The following is a 19090-nucleotide window of genomic DNA, read 5'->3' on the forward strand; positions in this document are numbered from 1 at the left end:
AAAGAAGAAAAAGAATGAGAAAGGGGGAGTAAAAAGGAAGGAGGGAATGAAAGAAAGAAATTAGAAAGAAATTAAAAGGAAGAAAAAAGGAAGGGACCTTAGAGGTCATCTAGCCCATCCCCCTGCTCCAGCAGGAGTCCCTGACAGAATCATACAGTTGGAAGGGACCTTAGAGGTCATCTAGCCCAACCCCGTTCAAGCTGCAGACCTTGATTGAAGCATAGAATGACAGCTGGACGGGACCTGGGAGGTCATGTAGTCCAGCCCTCTGCTCTTCCCCTCCCCAATGGCAGGAAAGATGTGGGGGGGGAATTCTCAGCCGCATCTCAACAACCAAAGGAAGGGAAAAGTCTTGCTCGGCTGCCTAGAAATCACGTGACTGGAAAGAAAAGGAGAGAGGAAAAGAGCCCCCCCCCCTTACACACATACACACAAGCGCACACAAACACACACACACACACACACAGACCAAGACACCAGGAACCCAGCAACAGGAAACAGGCGGGTTTCCTCTGTCTCTTCTTCAAATCCCAATGGCCGCTTCCCTCCCCCCCCAAGCCTCTCTCCCAAAAGCCACAGGTCATCTAGCCCGACAAGAAAAAAGGAGAAAGAAAGAAAAGAAAGAAAGAAAGAAAGAAAGAAAGAAAGAAAGAAAGAAAGAAAGAAAGAAAGAGAGAAAGAAAGGGGAAGTAAAAAGGAAGGAAGGAAAGAAAGGAAGGAGGGCAAGAAAGAAGAACTAGAAAGAAAAAAGGAGAAAGAATGAGAAAGGGGGAGTAAAAAGGAAGGAGGGAAAGAAAGGAAAGAAAGAAACTAGAAAGAAAGAAAGAAAGAAAGAAAATGTGGTGGTCTGGCACTTGAAATGAGACGCAGGGAAACGTCTGAGCAAATGCCAGCCCCGAGAGAACTCAGGCAGCAGTATTTATTTAAGAAAGAAATCGAAAGTACGGAATTGAAAACAATGACCTCAACAGGATGAGAACATACAGCTGCGGAAAGTCCCATGAGAACATACAGGCACGGAAAGTCCCATGGGAACGTCTCTGCTGTGTACCTTGAACCTTCACCTATTTCCCTGGTCCTTCTAAGCCCGCAGATCAAACAGGATGAAACACTCATAGCAAAGGCAATCCTGCCCCCACCAGGAGTGTCTGCAAATCCCTAGATCTATGCGAAATGGCTGTACAAAGGACTTACAGAAAATGATTAATAAAATATATTACTACATTCCCTCCTTTTTTATTTATTCAAAGATGGGGGTGTTTTAGTGCATAATACACAGTTCCTCGCGACCTGGTCCCATACGTTGAAAGGCTGAGGTACACATTTGAAATAGATTAGGAATACATTGAATACAGCAACATAACATAATAAGTATAGCAACAATTACTAAAACTGATTGAAGCAATAAACGTAACCATGAGCTGTCAGGAAGCCAATCCCATAGCAAAGTCCAAAGTGACTTATTGAAGCCATCTTTTCCTGCTTCGTGTTCAGTTATGCGGTCTTCCATATCATGAACAGTTCTTGTAATGTTAGGCTCATAATTATGTATAAAAACACAATGTGAATGAATTAAGGCACACACTCCTCCTTTGGCAGCTAACATTATGTCTAAAGCATAACGATTTTGTAAAGTAACTTGGCGAATTTCAGACACTTCCTCATTCAACATCTTAATGCTTCTAATAGTATCATTAAACATAGCAACAGTAAAATTATTTAAAATATGAATATCTCTATAGTTCATAGCTATTCCCAAAGGTGGGATCGCCGCCCTAGAAATCTGAGTCCACAAATTACCACCTATAGTTAGGCCAGAATCAACTTCTCGGCGGTTACGAATAGGCATCCCAATCGGTAAACCCTCTAATTTATAGATGACAGGAATTACAAATCCTATAGTACACACTCCAGACCAATCCTTTGGCCATTGTTGATAGGCAGTGTCCCCACATAACAACCATAACCCATCCGGAAGAGGAAAGTATTTTAAATGCTTATGATAGGTATTATCGGAGGCCTCACTTTCCCAACTCCACATTAACCACATCCAAGTACAGAGAACATATGCCCCATGTTGAATATCCGTTCTGCTTGTAACTGTCTGATTAATGCAACAATCCAATTTAGTCCTTAATGCTTTGTCCAAGGAGGATGATGTCTGAATCACCCCATTACATCCATCCACCGTATTATTCCTGGCAACACAAGACATACATCCCCTGCAAAGGAATCACCTTCTTGCAGAGTGTAGTATTTCCCAGCAAAATAGATTGAGTCCCTACAGGGGACGGAACAAACCGATGCTTTGGTAGTGAAAGCTACCTTTGTTGTGAACAATGTTTGATTCCACTCTTCGGGATCCGGGCCCCAGTCAAGCCAATGTTTAAATTCTAAATTAGCACTGGTTCGCTCACTCAAAGGAACACCATGTAACAAAACTCCACCTTTCCCAGACCCAGGTACATGCATACAAAGCCAACAATTAGTTACATTTAAACTCTTTGATGCAATCCGAACGTCCTTGATGTAGGAATTCTCTTTCCATAAATTATCACCAAGGTCTCTAGTCTCTGAGATAATAGCAGCTCTCCGCCTCCGTATTAGAGTCCGTGGAGGCATAAGACGAATGGAAAGAGAGTCTGTGTAAGGTAACTTAGGCAACTCCAATTGACACCAATATTGTCCATAGTCTGAAACAGAAACATTAAACAGGATCAGAGTTGTAGCACAGGCTGAAGATGTAATATCCTTATCAGGTCCCAAGTAAAGAATGTCTTGATCCTTATGCCAGGACCAATATGCTGGAAAAATCAAAGGATGCCGCTGTTTGCAGATCAATTTAGTCCGATTCCCCAAAGGAACCTGCTGCATACAAGTTGGCAATCTCAGATAAGCAGTCATCTTTTCCCAGCCTTCACAGCGCCGCACCTGGACTGCCGGCATCAAGAGAATCAGGAACCACAGAAACGCCATCCTGCTTCTCCGAAACCTCCTTTTCCTGTGCCTGCGAATGATCAGGTCGAACGCACCGACCAGGAACCCAACGAATTTGACCAAGATGTTCGACTGCTGCATAACCACGTCCCCACGTAATCAGCTCAGCAGGAACCCATGCTGGATCCGGAAGGAACCGCACCAACACCCGAGGTCTCACCGCATCTGTAGAAGGGGAAGAAAAATGCCTGCTGGCCGCACTCGCAGGGGGGTTACCAGACAAATTTAAAAAATTTAAAGTATACAAAGCTAGATTTAAATGATCTTGAATTGCCGGAAGCCCCAGGAGCTTCCCTCCTTTTTTATTTAATTTAGCTAACATGTTCTTGAGCATGCCATTATAACGCTCCACAATAGCCTGTCCTGTGGAATTGTATGGAATCCCAAATTTATGTTCCACGGACCACTGTTTGCAAAACTGATCAAAGACTGTGCTCCGATAAGCTGCACCATTGTCTGTTTTTAAGGTTTGAGGCGTACCAGCAACTGAAAATGTCTTAATGCAATGATTGATGACATGTTTAACTGCTTCACCTCTTTGAGGAGTAGCCATTAGGAATCCTGAATAAGTATCCACAGTCACATGTATATACTTCCAAGGTGCAAATGATGGATATTGAGTAACATCCATTTGCCAAATCATTGAAGGTTTCAACCCCCTGGGGTTGACTCCCATAGGGATAGCCGTGCCTTGCTTTGAACAAGTTGGACATTGTTGAATTATGGCAGCAGCTTCTGCAGTACTAAGCTTAAATTGATGTGCCAACGCTTTAGCATTTTGATGAAAATAACTATGGCTGTCCCATGGCTGGACAGTGAGAACTGAAGTTACAGCACTGTCAGCTTTGGCATTACCTTGTGATAAAATTCCAGGCAAATTACTATGACTACGAATGTGGGCAACAAAACATGCATGCACACGCTGCTCCAAACATCCTTGCAATAACAAAAGCAATTTTAAAATATTAGGTGATATTCCAGGAGACAAATAGGAACCTGCTGCAAAGGGTAACAAAATTATATACATACAAAGAATCCACTATTAGATTAAAAGCCTGATTTTGAAAATTTTGAAAGGCCAAAACTACAGCAGCAAGTTCTGCCTGCTGGGCAGACTTCTGCTCTGATGTCACTTTTGTATGCCAAATTCCAGATTTATCTTTCCAAACACAAGCACCAAAAACTTTCCCTCCATCAGTAAAAATTGTAGGATCATCTGATATAGGCTGAGTCACAAAAAGATTTGCTAAATTAATTCTAACTGATTTATACAAAGATAACCTGGGATCGGCTGGAGGATGACAAGAAAACCTCCCTGGCCAGGAATCTACCAAAACCTGCAAAAACTCACTATTGCAAATCATTTGTTCCCAGGTAGCTAAAGCAAAAGGAACATAACATGTTACTGGTTCCATACCAGCAATAGCCTTGCAGCGCTGACGAGCACGATTAAAAATATCAGCGAGCTGTTCTGTGACACAATTTATGGATTTTGATGGCGTATGAGACAAATGAATCCATTCCAGAATCCTTAAAGCTGTTTTTTCTTTTACCTGAACTATCAATGCAGTAGCCCTTCGTTCTGAGATTAAAATCACTGATAATGGACAATCTGGCAAGCATCTATCTGTCCACCTACGGCTTAAAGCTTGCTCAATCAATGACAAAATCCCCTTATGCTCTTTATTCAGGGTTATTATGTCAGATGCTTGCTTAGCACTAGCCAAAGCTTGAAACAAAGGACTTAATTGAAGGGTAGTTAAACCCAAATACGGTATGATCCAATTTATATGACCCAAAAATTGTTGTAGACCTACCAAAGTTAAAGGATCAGGAAGAACAAATTCCAATTTCAGGGGTGTAATGTGACTCAGGAATAATTTATGACCTAAATAGGCAAAAGGATATTCTTTTTGCAATTTCTCAGGGCTGACTATCAGCCCTTTCTCCTTCAGCATAGCAGTTAAAAGAATGACAGCAGAATTCATTGCAGCATCAGAAATATTAGCAGCTATCAAAATATCATCCATGTAATGATAAACCTTCCAATCCGGGAATTTACTCCGGAAAGGTTGCAAAGCCCAATCTACAAACATTTGACACATGGTAGGACTATTTAACATTCCCTGCGGAAGGACAGTCCATGCATATCGCTTAGCGGGCTGCCCCTGGTTTATACTCAAAATAGTGAAAGCAAACAAATCTACATCGTCAGGGTGCAGAGGAATGGAGAAGAAAGCATCTTGCAAATCTAACACTCTTATGTTCCATCCATCAGGTATTAAATTAGGATTAGGTGTCCCACACTGTAGTGGGCCCATTGGCTTTAAGATTGCATTTATCCCCCTCAAATCATGAAGAAATCTCATTTTCCCAGATTTCTTCTTGATAACAAAAACTGGAGAATTATAAGGACTAGTGGTAGGCACTATATGTCCCTTTTCTAATTGTTGTTGAACCAATTCATGTAAATGAACTAATTTCTCACTAGTCAAAGGCCATTGGTCTATCCACACTGGCTCCTGCTGGAGTAGTTGTAATTTTAATAACTCCACAGGTGGGTGTTCAGTCATCATGAATGACAACCTTTGTATCAAACTGTTGCATCAAATCTCTGCCCCACAAGTTAACGTGAAGGCGCAGAACGATCGGTTGGAAATGTGCAATAGCACTTCCCTGCTTTGTTTTGGCAGAAAAAATCCTCCTACTGACCCGTGCATCTTGAAGTCCTCCGACTCCTCGAACAGACGGTGTAGGATCCGTCGGCCACTCCCTAGGCCACTCACTTTCGCTAATCACCGAGACATCTGCTCCAGTGTCCAGCAATCCAATAAACTTTCTGCCTTCAACCAAAAGAGTTAATTTTGGTTTCTGATCAGCCTTGACATTTTGCATGATGGAAAACACACTAGACTCACTAAACATATCTGTAGATCCAAATCCACCCTGATGAATTCTATCCGACTCCCCCAAAGACATATATGGCAAAACTAAAAGCTGTGCAAAACAATCCCCTTTTTTCAAAGATTGAGGAACAGGTGAATGAACTTGAATTTTGATCTGACCCTCATAATCCGAATCAATAACCCCAGGAACCACAAACAATTTACGCTTATGAGCCGATGATCTAGAAAGAAGACCCACGGAAGCTGGAGGCAACGGTCCGTAGAAATCCGTTGACCCTAAACAAACTACATGTGGATACCCCAATTCCAAATCCTCGGCTAATGGAAGATCAATTCCTGCTGAACCTTTGGTAGCTGGCGACCATATTTGATCCCTACCTCTCTCTGGTGGCTCCAACCCTTCGGACATTACTTCACTCTTTAGAGTATGGAGAATGCCCTGATCCCTGCTTCCTAGTTTTTTCCCTCAGAATGAAGTCTGCACTGATTTGCCCAATGGTATCCTTTCTTACATTTCGGGCACACTGATTTAGGTCGAACACCCTGTCCCATTAATCTCTTTTTTGCTGAATTTGACCCCCTCCAGGAGCCCGACATTGCGCTTTAAAATGTCCAGGCTTCCCACAATTGAACCAATTTCCCTTTTTAGCATTTCCTGCTTGCAGAGCCAGAGCTAAAGTCTCCATGTTAAAAGACTGACTCCCAACCTTCCTACATGCATTAATCAAATCTGCGATCTCTCGCTCTCCACTTGCTACAAGTGGATTTAAGATCTTTTTGCAATCTGTGTTAGCTTGTTCTACTGCTAACTTCAAAAGCAATTCGTTCCGGGCGAATTGATTGTCAATTTGCCTTTCAATAGCCAATTTCAGTCTGCTAATGAAATTTTCATAGGGTTCATTGTTCCCTTGTTTGATGTTAGTGAAGGTCTTCTCACCACCTTCGCCGTCAGGGAGAGCCCCTACGGCTTGAAAAATTAATTGTGGGAGAAGAACGAACCCCTCCTCAGGCATTCCATCTCTCTGTTGTTCCACTGTTGTATAATTACCAGCTCCATAAAGCTGATCTGGGGTAACATTTGCTGTTCCCCTCTGGACTGCCAGCTGCCTCCATTTCTGATCTAACACCAAATATTGAGCTGGAGTTAAAATCATATTCAACAGAGCTTTCCAGTCAGCCGGAATCATTTTATTTCCATAACCAACTGCTTCTAACAATGCCTGAGTATATGGCGATCTAACACCATACTCTTTTGCTGCTTGCTTAACTTCCTTTAAAACTCTGAGAGGTAAAGGCTTCCACTCCCGCTGCGGATTTAACGCAGCGTCCATGCCAATTTCTACTGGATTAAGTTGAATCTCTACTCCAAACTCCACCAAATCATCTCCTGATAATTCCCCTCTATTTTTTGCTTCTTGGATAGCTGCAGTAACTGCATCTACTTGAACCCTTAAAGGTAAACTCTTATCTTCTGACAAAGTATTTTCAGCGCCTGACAGTCCTCTGGATTTATCCGGAGGTGCCGTCGGCGGCAACAAACGTACCGCATGGTAAGGCGGCAAACCTTCTTCGGGGGTTGCTAGGAGCAGTTGTTCATAAGTAGCTAACGCATCCATAACCACCCTCCAGGTTAACAAAATTGAAGAAGGGGCACGAGGTTCCTCGTGCAAAAATTTTCCTATCTTTTTCCAGGACTCTACTTTAATACTACCTCCCTCTGGGTATGACTGAATATGTTTCCAAACATACTGTAATAAGTCCTCAATTTCTTTCTTTCCCATTGCATGTCCTCTACTACGAACTCCAAACCCAAAACTATTCCCAATGATCCCTCTCAATTCCCTGATGTGCTCTTTCTGAGCCTTCGAGAGATCTCCCCACATACGAAAAGAATCTATCTCCGTCCAGCGAAGAAGATGAGGGCCCAGTCGACGTCCGCGACGATGAGTATAGGATGCGGGAAATGTATAGCCTTCCAAGCTATCACGTCGGAACGTATAGCTCTTCCAAGCTATCACGTCGGGGTCACCACTTGTGATGGTCTGGCACTTGAAATGAGACGCAGGGAAACGTCTGAGCAAATGCCAGCCCTGAGAGAACTCAGGCAGCAGTATTTATTTAAGAAAGAAATCGAAAGTACAGAATTGAAAACAATGACCTCAACAGGATGAGAACATACAGCTGCGGAAAGTCCCATGAGAACATACAGGCACGGAAAGTCCCATGGGAACGTCTCTGCTGTGTACCTTGAACCTTCACCTATTTCCCTGGTCCTTCTAAGCCCGCAGATCAAACAGGATGAAACACTCATAGCAAAGGCAATCCTGCCCCCACCAGGAGTGTCTGCAAATCCCTAGATCTATGCGAAATGGCTGTACAAAGGACTTACAGAAAATGATTAATAAAATATATTACCACAAGAAAAAAGGAGAAAAAGAAAGAAAGAGAGAAAGAAAGGGGGAGTAAAAAAGGAGGGAAAGAAAAGAAACTAGAAAGAAAGAAAAAGGAAGAAAAAAGGAGAAAAAGAAGAAAGAAAGAAAGAAAGAAAGAAAGAAAGAAAGAAAGAAAGAAAGAAAAGAAAAGGGGGAGTAAAAAGGAAGGAAGGAAAGGAAAGGAAGGAGGGAAAGAAAGGAAAACTAGAAAGAAAAAAGAAAGAAAAAGAGAAAGAAAAAAAGAAAGAAACAAAGACAGAAAGAGAAAGAAAGAAAGGAAAGAAAGAAAAGGGAGAGTAAAAAGGAAGGAATGAAAGAAAGGAGGGAAAGAAAGAAAAACAAGAAAGAAAAAAGGAAGGGAAAAAGAAGAAAGAATGAGAAAGGGGGAGTAAAAAGGAAGGAGGGAATGAAAGAAAGAAATTAGAAAGAAATTAAAAGGAAGAAAAAAGGAAGGGATCTGGGAGGTCATCTAGCCCAACCCCCTGCTCCAGCAGGAGCCCCTGACAGAATCATACAGTTGGAAGGGACCTTGGAGGTCATCTAGCCCAACCCCGTTCAAGTTGCAGACCTTGATTGAAGCATAGAATGACAGCTGGAAGGGACCTGGGAGGTCATGTAGTCCAGCCCTCTGCTCTTCCCCTCCCCAATGGCAGGAAGGATGGGGTGGGGGGGGGGGGAATTCTCAGCCGCATCTCAACAGCCAAAGGAAGGGAAAAGTCTCGCTCCATGCCTAGAAATCACGTGAGTGGAAAGAAAAGGAGAGAGGAAAAGAGCCCCCACTCACCCACCTTACACACACACACACAAGCGGGCACACAAACACAAGGGGGGAGTGTTTTTTGGCCCATTTCCAGGCCATTTTTGGCCTATTTGCAGGATGTTTTTCAGCCATTTTTCATGCAGTTTTTCAGGCCTTTTTAGACAGCTTTTGGGCCCTTTTCTAGGCAGTTTGGGGGTCCATTTTCAGGCAGTTTTGGGGGCTTTTTGGCCCATTTTTTGGGCCTTTTCAGTCAGTTTTTCAGGCCATTTTTCAGGGGCTTTTTGGCCCATTTGGAGGCTTTTTTTAGCCATTCCTCAGTATTTGGGGTATTTTGAGACTGTTCTTCAGGCCATTTTGGGGGGCATTTTGGCCCATTTGCAGGCCATTTTTCAGCCATTTCTCAGGCAGTTTTTCCAGCCATTTCTCAGGCAGCTTTTCTAGCCATTTATCAGGCAGTTTTGGGGCCTTTTCAGGCAGTTCTTCAGGCCATTTTGGGGCCTTTCTCAGTCAGTTTTGGGGTCTTTTCAATCAGTTTTTGGGCCTTTTCAGTCAGTTTTTCGAGCCATTTCGCAGTCAGTTTTTCTAGCCATTTCTCAGGCAGTTTTGGGGCCTTTGCAGGAAGTTTTAGGGGCCATTTGGGGGAGTTTTGGGGAGTGTTTTTGGCCCATTTCCAGGCCATTCTTGGCCTATTTGCAGGCTGTTTTTCAGCCATTTTGTTAGTGTTTGGGGATAAACCCCTAGCAGAGTGTGCAGCAGCAGTCAAGCCAGGCAGGCAAATGAGAGAGAGAGTGGGCCCAAGAGTATACACACACTGGAGACAAAAACACTGTTTGTGGTTTTAAAATAGTTATTTAATTCACACAGAGATTAAAGAAGTGTCATTCAGTCCATATATCATTATCCAGTATATCCATCCAGTTATCAAGTCCATTAACAGTAAATACAATGTCCTTATCTGCTTGTAAATCTTCTCCTCCCGATACCTTTATCTCAAAGACAACGCTGAATCCACAGCTCACCAAGCAAACAGTCTTTGTGTTCATTTGAAATGGTATCTGGCACAGTAGCCTCAAAGTAAGCAGATAAACGTTCCAGCACAGCAGGCAGCAGATCAGGAACAGAACCAGGTGCATCCAGAAGCCGGATCTATTACGTTTCCTTTTCTACTTTTATTACTGCCTGCAAGCACCCAAATGACATTGCAGTTTCTTGTGCTTAAAGCTACAAGACACTTTTGGCCAACACATTCTCAGGCAATTTTCAGTCAGTCAGTTTTTGGGCCTTTTCAGTCAGTTTTTCTAGCCATTTCTCAGTCAGTTTTTCGGGCATTTTCAGGCAGTTCTTCAGGCCATTTTTCAGGCATTTTAGGGGGCATTTTTGGCCCATTTGCAGGCCATTTTTCAGCCATTTCTGAGGCAGTTTTTCGGGCCTTTTCAGGCAGTTTTTTCAGGCCATTTATCAGGCATTTTGTGGGAAGTTTTTTTGGCCCATTTGCAGGCCATTTCTCAGGTAGCTTTTCAGGCCATCTCAGGGAGTTTTGGGGGCGTTTTCATGACTTTTTAGGCAGTTTTTTTTGGGGGGGGTTCTTGGCCCATTTTCAGGCTGTTTTTCGGCTTTTTTGGGGCTATTCTTGAGGCCTTCTCAGGCAGTTCTTCAGGCCATTTTCGAGCCATTTTCTGGGTTGTTTTTGACCTGATAAAAGGCTCAAAATGGCCCCCTGCTCCAGGAGGAGCCCCTGACAGAATCATACAGTCGGAAGGGACCTCAGAGGTCATCTAGACCAAGCCCCTGCTCTAGCAGTAGCCCCTGACAGAATCATAGCTGGAAGGGACCTGGGAAGTCATGTAGTCCAGCCCTCTGCTCTTCCCCTCCCCAATGGCAGGAAGGACGGGGGGAGAATTTTCAGCCGCATCTCAACAGCCAAAGGAAGGGAAAAGTCTCGCTGGGCTGCCTAGAAATCACTTGACTGGAAAGAAAAGGAGAGAGGAAAAGAGCCCCCCCCTACACAAACAAACAAACAACACACACACACACACACACACACACACACACACACACACAGAGACACCAGGAGCCCAGCAACAGGAAACAGGCGGGTTTGCTCTGTCTCTTTTCAAAGCCCAACGGCCGCTTCCCTCCCCCCACCCCAAGCCTCTCTCCCAAAAGCCAGAGGTCATCTAGCCTGAGCCCCCTGCTCCAGCAGGAGACATAAGAGAATCCTAAGAGTTGGGAAGGGACCTGGGAGCTCATCCAGCCCAACCCCCACCCTGCCTCGCACAGGTGACTTCCAGGAGGACGGAAAGGAGGCTCAGAGATCATCTAGCCCGACTCCCCCCCCCGCTCCAGCAGGAGATATAAGAGACTCCTAAGAGTTGGGAAGGCACCTAGGAGGTCATCCAGCCCAACCCTCTGCCCCAGCAGAATTACTGAATCAGAGTCGGGAGGGACCTCAGAGGTCTTCTAGTCCAACCCCCCTGCTCAAGGCGGAGACCCTTAACAGAAGAACTGTTGGAAGGGAACCTCAGAAGTCAACTAATCCACCCCCCTCCCCTTGCTCAAAGAGGAGACCTTAACAGAATCACAGCATGGGAAGGGTCCTCGGAGGTGCTCTAGTCCAACCCCCATGTCCTCAAGCAGGAGCCCCGGACAGAATCCCAGAATGAGAGAGTTGGAAGGGTCCTCAGAGGTCCTCTAGTCCAACCCCACCCCCTTCTCAAGCAGGAGACTCAATACCATGCTGGACAAAGGGCTCTCCAATCTCTGCTTTAAAAAAACCCTCCAGCGATGGAGCTCCCCCAACTTCTGGTGGCGAGCAGTTCCACGGGCCAAGGGTCCTGCCTGTGGGGATGTTTCCTCTTCATTGCAGGTTGCTTCTCTCCTGGATCAGTTTCCATCTGTTGCTTCTGGTCCTGCCTTCTGGTCACACCCACCCACTCCCACACACACTCACACACACACACACTCTCTCTCTCACACACACACACACACCCCTCTTCTTTGGAGCAGCCCCTGTGATATTCGTTTTGCTTCCAGTTCTTTTATGACCCAACTAGGTAACATCATTGGGGCCGGAAAGGAGTCGGGTTTGTAAAAGGAGGAGGAAGAGGAAGAAGAAGAAGAAGGGGAGGAAGAGGAATGATAAATAGATGGATAAATGGATGGATGGATAGAAACAGAGATAGATAGATGACAGAAAGAGGATAGATAGATAGATAGATAGATAGATAGATAGATGTATAGAGATAGAGATGGATAGATATAGATAAGTAGATAGATAGATAGATAGATAGATAGATAGATAGATAGAGATAGAGAGAGAGATAGATAGATAGATAGATAGATAGATAGATAGATAGATAGATAGATCGATAGAGATCGATAGAGATAGATAGATGATAGATAGATAGATGGATAGATAGATAGATAGATAGATAGATAGATAGAGATAGAGAGATATAGATAAGATAGATAGATAGATAGATAGATAGATAGATAGATAGATAGATAGAGATATATAGAGAGATGGAGATAGATAGATAGATAGATAGATAGATAGATAGATAGATAGATAGATAGATATAGAGATGGATAGAGATAGATAGATAGATAGATAGATAGATAGATAGATAGATAGATAGATAGATAGAGGTATAGAGATAGAGATGGATAGATATAGATAACTAGATAGATGATAGATAGGTAGGTAGGTAGGTAGGTAGGTAGGTAGATAGATAGATATACATAAAGATAGATAAATAGATGATATAAATATAGATAATGATAGATGGACAGATAGATAAATAAATGGATAGAAATGAGAGATAAAGAGATAGGTGGATGGATGGATGGACAGACATATATAGATGGAGATAGATAGATAGATAGATAGATAGATAGATAGATAGATAGATAGATGATAGAGATGAAGATAGATGGATAGATATATAGTGTTAGCTAGATACAGAGATAGATAGATGGATAGAGATTAGAGATAAAGAGATAAGTGGATGGATGCATAGATGTTATATAGATAGATAAATAGATGGAGATAGAGATAGAGACAGAGATAAATAGATATAGACTTCGAGATATAAAGATAGATGATGGATAGAGCTAGAGAAAGATATAGATATAGTGTTAGCTCGCTAGCTAAAGATAAATGGACAGAGAGAAAGAGAGAGAGAGACAAAGGTGGATAGATAGATATTGGTAGATATAGACATATAGACATACATACATAACACATGAAGTAAGTAACACCACCATTTCAGGGAATAACATAACTGCCCAGACGATGGTTTAAATGTCGTTTTATTTCCAAGAAGTAGATTCCAGAGGAAAAACATTATCCCAGGGGGGGCAAACAAGATTCCAGTCTCCACCCCCCAAAAAAAACCCTTTCCACCTTTTTCATCTTGAGATTTTTGCTTCTCCTCGAAACAGATCCCACAAAAAGGACCTCATCAACAGTGTGGTACAACTCGACAAAACTTGGGGCTCAGAAGTTCGAAAGACGGGTTAGCTGTCTCTCAACTTCTCTCCTCTTGGGTGGGATTCTCCCGGTTCGGACCCGTTCGGACCCGAACCGCTGGCTCCGGCGATCAGCGAGCGAGCCAGTTCGCTCCGACGAGCAAGTGGGCTAAGCTCTTTCCTGGGCTTTGATTGCGTCTTTCATGAGAGCCCAGCGGATTCTCGTGTCTGGAGCGGAGCACCCGCTCCCCCGAAACCGGGTTGTCTCGCCGCTTGAATTGCACCGCAGGCTCGCTGTTGGGTATATGGATACACCAACCAGGTTTGGGTTGAATAAATATGTAAACCTAGGATTAAGTGTCTATGTAGCTTTAAGCAAGAAACTGCAATGTCATTGTGGGTGCGGTTGCAGGCAGTAATAAAAGTAGAAAGGAAACGTAATAGATCCGGCTTCTGGATGCACCTGGTTCTGGTTCTGGTCTGCTGCCTGCTGTGTTGGAACGTCTATCTGCTTACTCTTGGAGGCTACTGTGCCAGATACCATTTCAACTGAACACAAAGACTGTTTGCCTGGTGAGCTGAGGATTCAGCGTTGTCCTTGAGAGAAAGGTATCAGAAGGAGAAGATTACAAGCAGATAAGGACATTGTATTTACTGTTAATGGACTTGATAACTGGATGGATATACTGGATAATGATATATGGACTGAATGACACTTCTTAATCTCTGTGTGTATTAAATAACTATTTTAAAACCACAAACAGTGTTTTTATCTCCAGTGTGTGTATACTCTTGGGCCCACTCTCTCTCTCTCATTTGCCTGCCTGGCTTGACTGCTGCTGCATACTCTGCTTGGGGGTTTATCCCCAAACACTAACATTGGTTATGGGCCCAGCAGAGTGCACAGTCTAACTAACCAGGATATAGCAGTGAGAGCCGGTGGGAGTTGCACATTACTGTAAATACAAACTGTTTGTTAAATAGTTATTTTTCACAAGAGCAATGGCACAAGTAAATTTGCCAAGTCTGTCCATGATATCCAGACTAGATGGAACAAACTATGTTTCATGGTCAATGAAATGTAGTTTACTTCTACGAAGAGAAGGCTTGTGGGACATAATAGCAAACCCACCAGATGTATCAAACTTAAATCCTAACGATGAAGAGGATTATAAACTGATACAGGACTATGAACGAAAGAATGAACAGGCTTTGTGCATCATAGGTCTCACTCTGTCTGACCAGCAACTCATTCATATCCGTGGAGTGGAAAATGCTGCAGATTGCTGGGATAATCTCAAGAGGATTTATGTTCGAGACAGTGTAGGAGCTCATATCAATCTTACACGGAAGCTGTTTAGAACACATCTTGAGATAAATGGAGACATGTTAACTCATTTAAACTGTATGAAAAGCATTTTTCAAGAACTGCAAGAAAAAGAGCTTATATTTAATGAGTTGCAACAAGTATACATCATACTGTCTTCTTTGGATCGAAGCTATGATGATTTTGTGACTGCATTAGAGGTGTTGCCAAAAGACAGTTTATCAGTAACTGAGATAACCGGCAGGCTATTAGAAGAAGCCAGGAGAAGGAGTGAACGTGACCAGCTGAGGGAAGATAAGAATAATGAAGAGAAATTATCTTCAAAGCCTGAGAGAAACCAGCTGTGTAAAGTAAAGCACCAGGAGGAAGAGAAGTTATCTTCAACGGCATACACAATTAAAAAGTGTTTTAATTGTGGAGGCAGAGGACATTTGGCAAGATTCTGCAGAAAAGGAAAAAGCCAGAATGTAAAGAAGCCAAAGAAATCCTTTGAACTGGCCATGTTTAGCAATTGTGATATGAAGAATAATAAGTGCATACTGGAGAGAGATAACAAAAGGTAACTGCAGCTTTAAATGGAGCATTATATGTCTTACATGATAGTAAGAAAGGGAGGCACAGACTGTATTTAATAATGACATGCCTCATGATGAATGTATCCATTTATTGCATAGGCGTTTGGGGCATGTGAATTTTAAAATGCTAAAACGTACAGTAGAGTTATCTGAAGGAATAAGGTTAAAGCCCTGTGATAAGTATTTGCGTTGTAATGTCTGTTGTGAAGATAAGAGTAAAATAATGCCTGCAAATAGGCTAAATGGTTTCAAAACTAAAGAACCTTTAGAAGTAGTATTTGCAGACATTATAGGTCCAAAGAAACCCAGTATGGGGGGTGCTCGATATATACTGAGCATTATGGACCATTACTCTAGATATGGGTTTTGCTATTTAATGAAAAGCAAAACTGAAACATATCAACATTTCTTCAATTGGTTAAGGTTTGCTGAAAGAAAAACCAAACGGCAAATTATAACCCTGGTGACAGATAATGGCACGGAATTTGTTAATAGCAAATTCCAGAATAGATTAAAGGCAGCTGGAATAGCTCATAAGACATCTGCACCATACAGACCACAGCACAATGCATTTGTTGAAAGGCGAGGCCAAACATTGCAGGCGATGACCCGTACTATGATAACTGATTCTGGGTTACCTGATTCTTTGTGGGGGGAGGCCACAATGTGTGCTAATAATTTATTAAATAACGTGGTTAACTCAACCACTGGTGAAATACCATTCACCATGTGGCATGGCAGGAAGCCTAATTTGAGTTACCTGCACACATTTGGTGCACCAGCATGGGTGCATATACCTACACAACTCAGGCGTAAAGGGCAACATAGAGCTAAACAATTATTCTTCGTTGGTTATCAAGCTAACCATAGGGCATATAGATTTTGGGAGAAAGGCACATCTAAGGTGTTATGTAGTGCCAATGCCCAATTTCTAGAGAACGTAGGATGGGATAAGTTAGAGCAGGATAGCAATAACGAGGTGATTATTGAATCATATAGAAATCCCATTAAGTATCCCTGTAACTTTAAGAAAGAAGTAAAGCAAGAAGTACAGGAAGAAGTACAGCCCCTAGAGGAAGAAATAGCTGAAGATGAGGAACAGGTAGTAACTCAACCAAGCCCAGTAATACCCAGAAGGACTACACGTATTTCTAGATCGCCTGATAGATACCAGGCTAACACAGTGTGCCAGGAAAATAGAATTCCAAATACTGTGGATGAGATAAGAAGATATCCTTCTAAAGAGAAAGAAAATTGGTATTCAGCAATTAATAAAGAATTGAAGTCTCTGAAGGATATGAAAGTGTATGAGAACGTGAGATTACCTAGTAATGAAAAACCCATTGGCTGCAAATGGATTTTTAAAATAAAAACAGATAAAGATGGAAACACAATCCATAAGGCAAGGTTAGTAGCCCAAGGCTTTAGACAAAGTGCAAAAGACTATGATGAAGTATTTGCACCTAGTCTGAAAGCAGCAACTTTAAGGGCAGCATTAGTGTGGGCAGCAAGCAAGCAATATATAGTTAACCATTTAGATGTGGAAACTGCTTACTTGCATGCTCCACTAAGACATACTGTTTATATGAAAAGGCCTAATGGATTTAAAGGAGACAATAATAATGATAATGATTGTTGGTTATTAAAGAAGAGCCTCTATGGTCTTAAACAATCGGGCTATGAATGGAACCAGTATATTGTGAAGGAACTGACCAATATAGGTTTTAAAGCTGGTTTAGCCGACCCATGTCTATTTAAGAGAGAAAAGAATGGGAAAATATCATTATTATTGTTGTTTACTGATGATATTGCTCTGATAACTAAAACTAATGATGAAGCAAATGAAATAATAGCATCATTAGGTAAGAAGATAAAAATCAAGCAATTAGGGGAGATAAAGAGATATCTAGGATTGAATATACTGAGAACACAGAAAGGTTTTAGGATATCTCAGGAAGATAAGATATCTAAAATGCTAATAGATTATAAGATGGAACTTTGTAAGCCTGCAAAGACTCCAATGAGTCAGGATATTTGCAAAATGGATACACAAAGTCCCAAATGTGATAAGGAACTGTATCAATCTTTGGTTGGTAGCTTATCATATATTAGCAATTGGTCAAGGCCAGATATTGCTTTTAGTATTAATCAGCTGGCTCGACACAATAATGATCCGCTTCAATGTCACTGGATAGCATTGAAAAGAATCTTAAGATATCTTAAAGGTACATTACACCATGCACTGTATTTAGAACCAAAAGGTGATCTCGTATTGAGTGCTTATGCAGATGCTAGTTTTGCAGCAGAAAGAGATACTAGAAAGTCGACTTCAGGAACAGCCATAATGCTGGGTAAGACGTTAATAGGCTGGAAGTCTATAAGGCAACAGCATATAAGTTTGTCTACTATGGAGGCAGAATTCTCCTGTTTATCTTTATTGTGTACTGAGTTGATTATGTACAAACAAATGTTGAAGGATATGGGTATGACTGTACATTACCCTATAGTTGTACATGAAGATAATCAGGCAGCAATTCAAATGGCCACTAATATTGCAGTTAAACGAGAAGTAAACATACAGATTTGAGGTATCTTAATGTAAGACAATCTGTACAGAGTAAATTGATACAGCTGGAGTACTGCATGTCGGAGGACAATGTAGCTGATCATTTTACTAAAGCCCAAGGTGCTATTAAGCATCTAAAGAGTTGTGAAAAATATGGGTTTAGAATGTAAAGGCATTACATATTTATATCACCCAAAAGGGGAGAATGTTGGGTATATGGATACACCAACCAGGTTTGGGTTGAATAAATATGTAAACCTAGGATTAAGTGTCTATGTAGCTTTAAGCAAGAAACTGCAATGTCATTGTGGGTGCGGTTGCAGGCAGTAATAAAAGTAGAAAGGAAACGTAATAGATCCGGCTTCTGGATGCACCTGGTTCTGGTTCTGGTCTGCTGCCTGCTGTGTTGGAACGTCTATCTGCTTACTCTTGGAGGCTACTGTGCCAGATACCATTTCAACTGAACACAAAGACTGTTTGCCTGGTGAGCTGAGGATTCAGCGTTGTCCTTGAGAGAAAGGTATCAGAAGGAGAAGATTACAAGCAGATAAGGACATTGTATTTACTGTTAATGGACTTGATAACTGGATGGATATACTGGATAATGATATATGGACTGAATGACACTTCTTAATCTCTGTGTGTATTAAATAACTATTTTAAAACCACAAACAGTGTTTTTGTCTCCAGTGTGTGTATACTCTTGGGCCCACTCTCTCTCTCTCATTTGCCTGCCTGGCTTGACTGCTGCTGCATACTCTGCTTGGGGGTTTATCCCCAAACACTAACACTCGCCCTGTCCCGGAGGGAAGAGGAGGAGGCGGGAACAAGTCGCGAAGAACAGGGCCCGTCGCGCCAGCAGCACCGACTTCCGCGAGGACGGGGCCAGGTAGGCGCACCCCTGCGAGTCCACGCCGTTCGACTTGTCCACTGGTGGAGTCCAGCGGCACATGCGTGTCTCCGCCGGGCTAGCGCTTGGGGCAAATCGTCAGTGCTCCCCGTTTGAAGGGGACCCGCTAGAGCGGCTGGATTCTTCCGTGACATGCTCCAGGCGGGG

The 19090-nt window shown here is 42.5% G+C and overlaps 5 protein-coding genes and 1 pseudogene across 11 annotated transcripts in view; 2 read left to right on the forward strand and 4 right to left on the reverse strand.

The window, feature by feature from the left end:
- LOC113454141 (GTPase IMAP family member 8-like) overlaps positions 1–19090 on the reverse strand; it is a 169970-nt gene that overhangs the window by 92108 nt on the left and 58772 nt on the right.
- Positions 1–19090, reverse strand: part of LOC113454669 (NAD(P)(+)--arginine ADP-ribosyltransferase 2-like) — a 282768-nt gene that overhangs the window by 80007 nt on the left and 183671 nt on the right. The gene's annotated exons all lie outside the window — the stretch shown is intronic.
- The window catches only part of LOC148123724 (GTPase IMAP family member 5-like), a 373254-nt pseudogene that overhangs the window by 79352 nt on the left and 274812 nt on the right, over positions 1–19090 (forward strand). The window lies entirely within an intron of this gene.
- LOC148123726 (GTPase IMAP family member 9-like) overlaps positions 1–19090 on the reverse strand; it is a 317013-nt gene that overhangs the window by 67850 nt on the left and 230073 nt on the right. The window lies entirely within an intron of this gene.
- LOC113455043 (GTPase IMAP family member 5-like) overlaps positions 1–19090 on the forward strand; it is a 63472-nt gene that overhangs the window by 41192 nt on the left and 3190 nt on the right. The window lies entirely within an intron of this gene.
- LOC148123727 (GTPase IMAP family member 9-like) overlaps positions 1–19090 on the reverse strand; it is a 259666-nt gene that overhangs the window by 10481 nt on the left and 230095 nt on the right. The window lies entirely within an intron of this gene.

This window comes from Pseudonaja textilis, unplaced genomic scaffold (assembly GCF_049901715.1).
Source record: "Pseudonaja textilis isolate UNSWEBS1 unplaced genomic scaffold, rPseTex1.2 PTEXSCF22, whole genome shotgun sequence".
NCBI classification, from domain to species: Eukaryota; Metazoa; Chordata; class Lepidosauria; order Squamata; family Elapidae; genus Pseudonaja; species Pseudonaja textilis.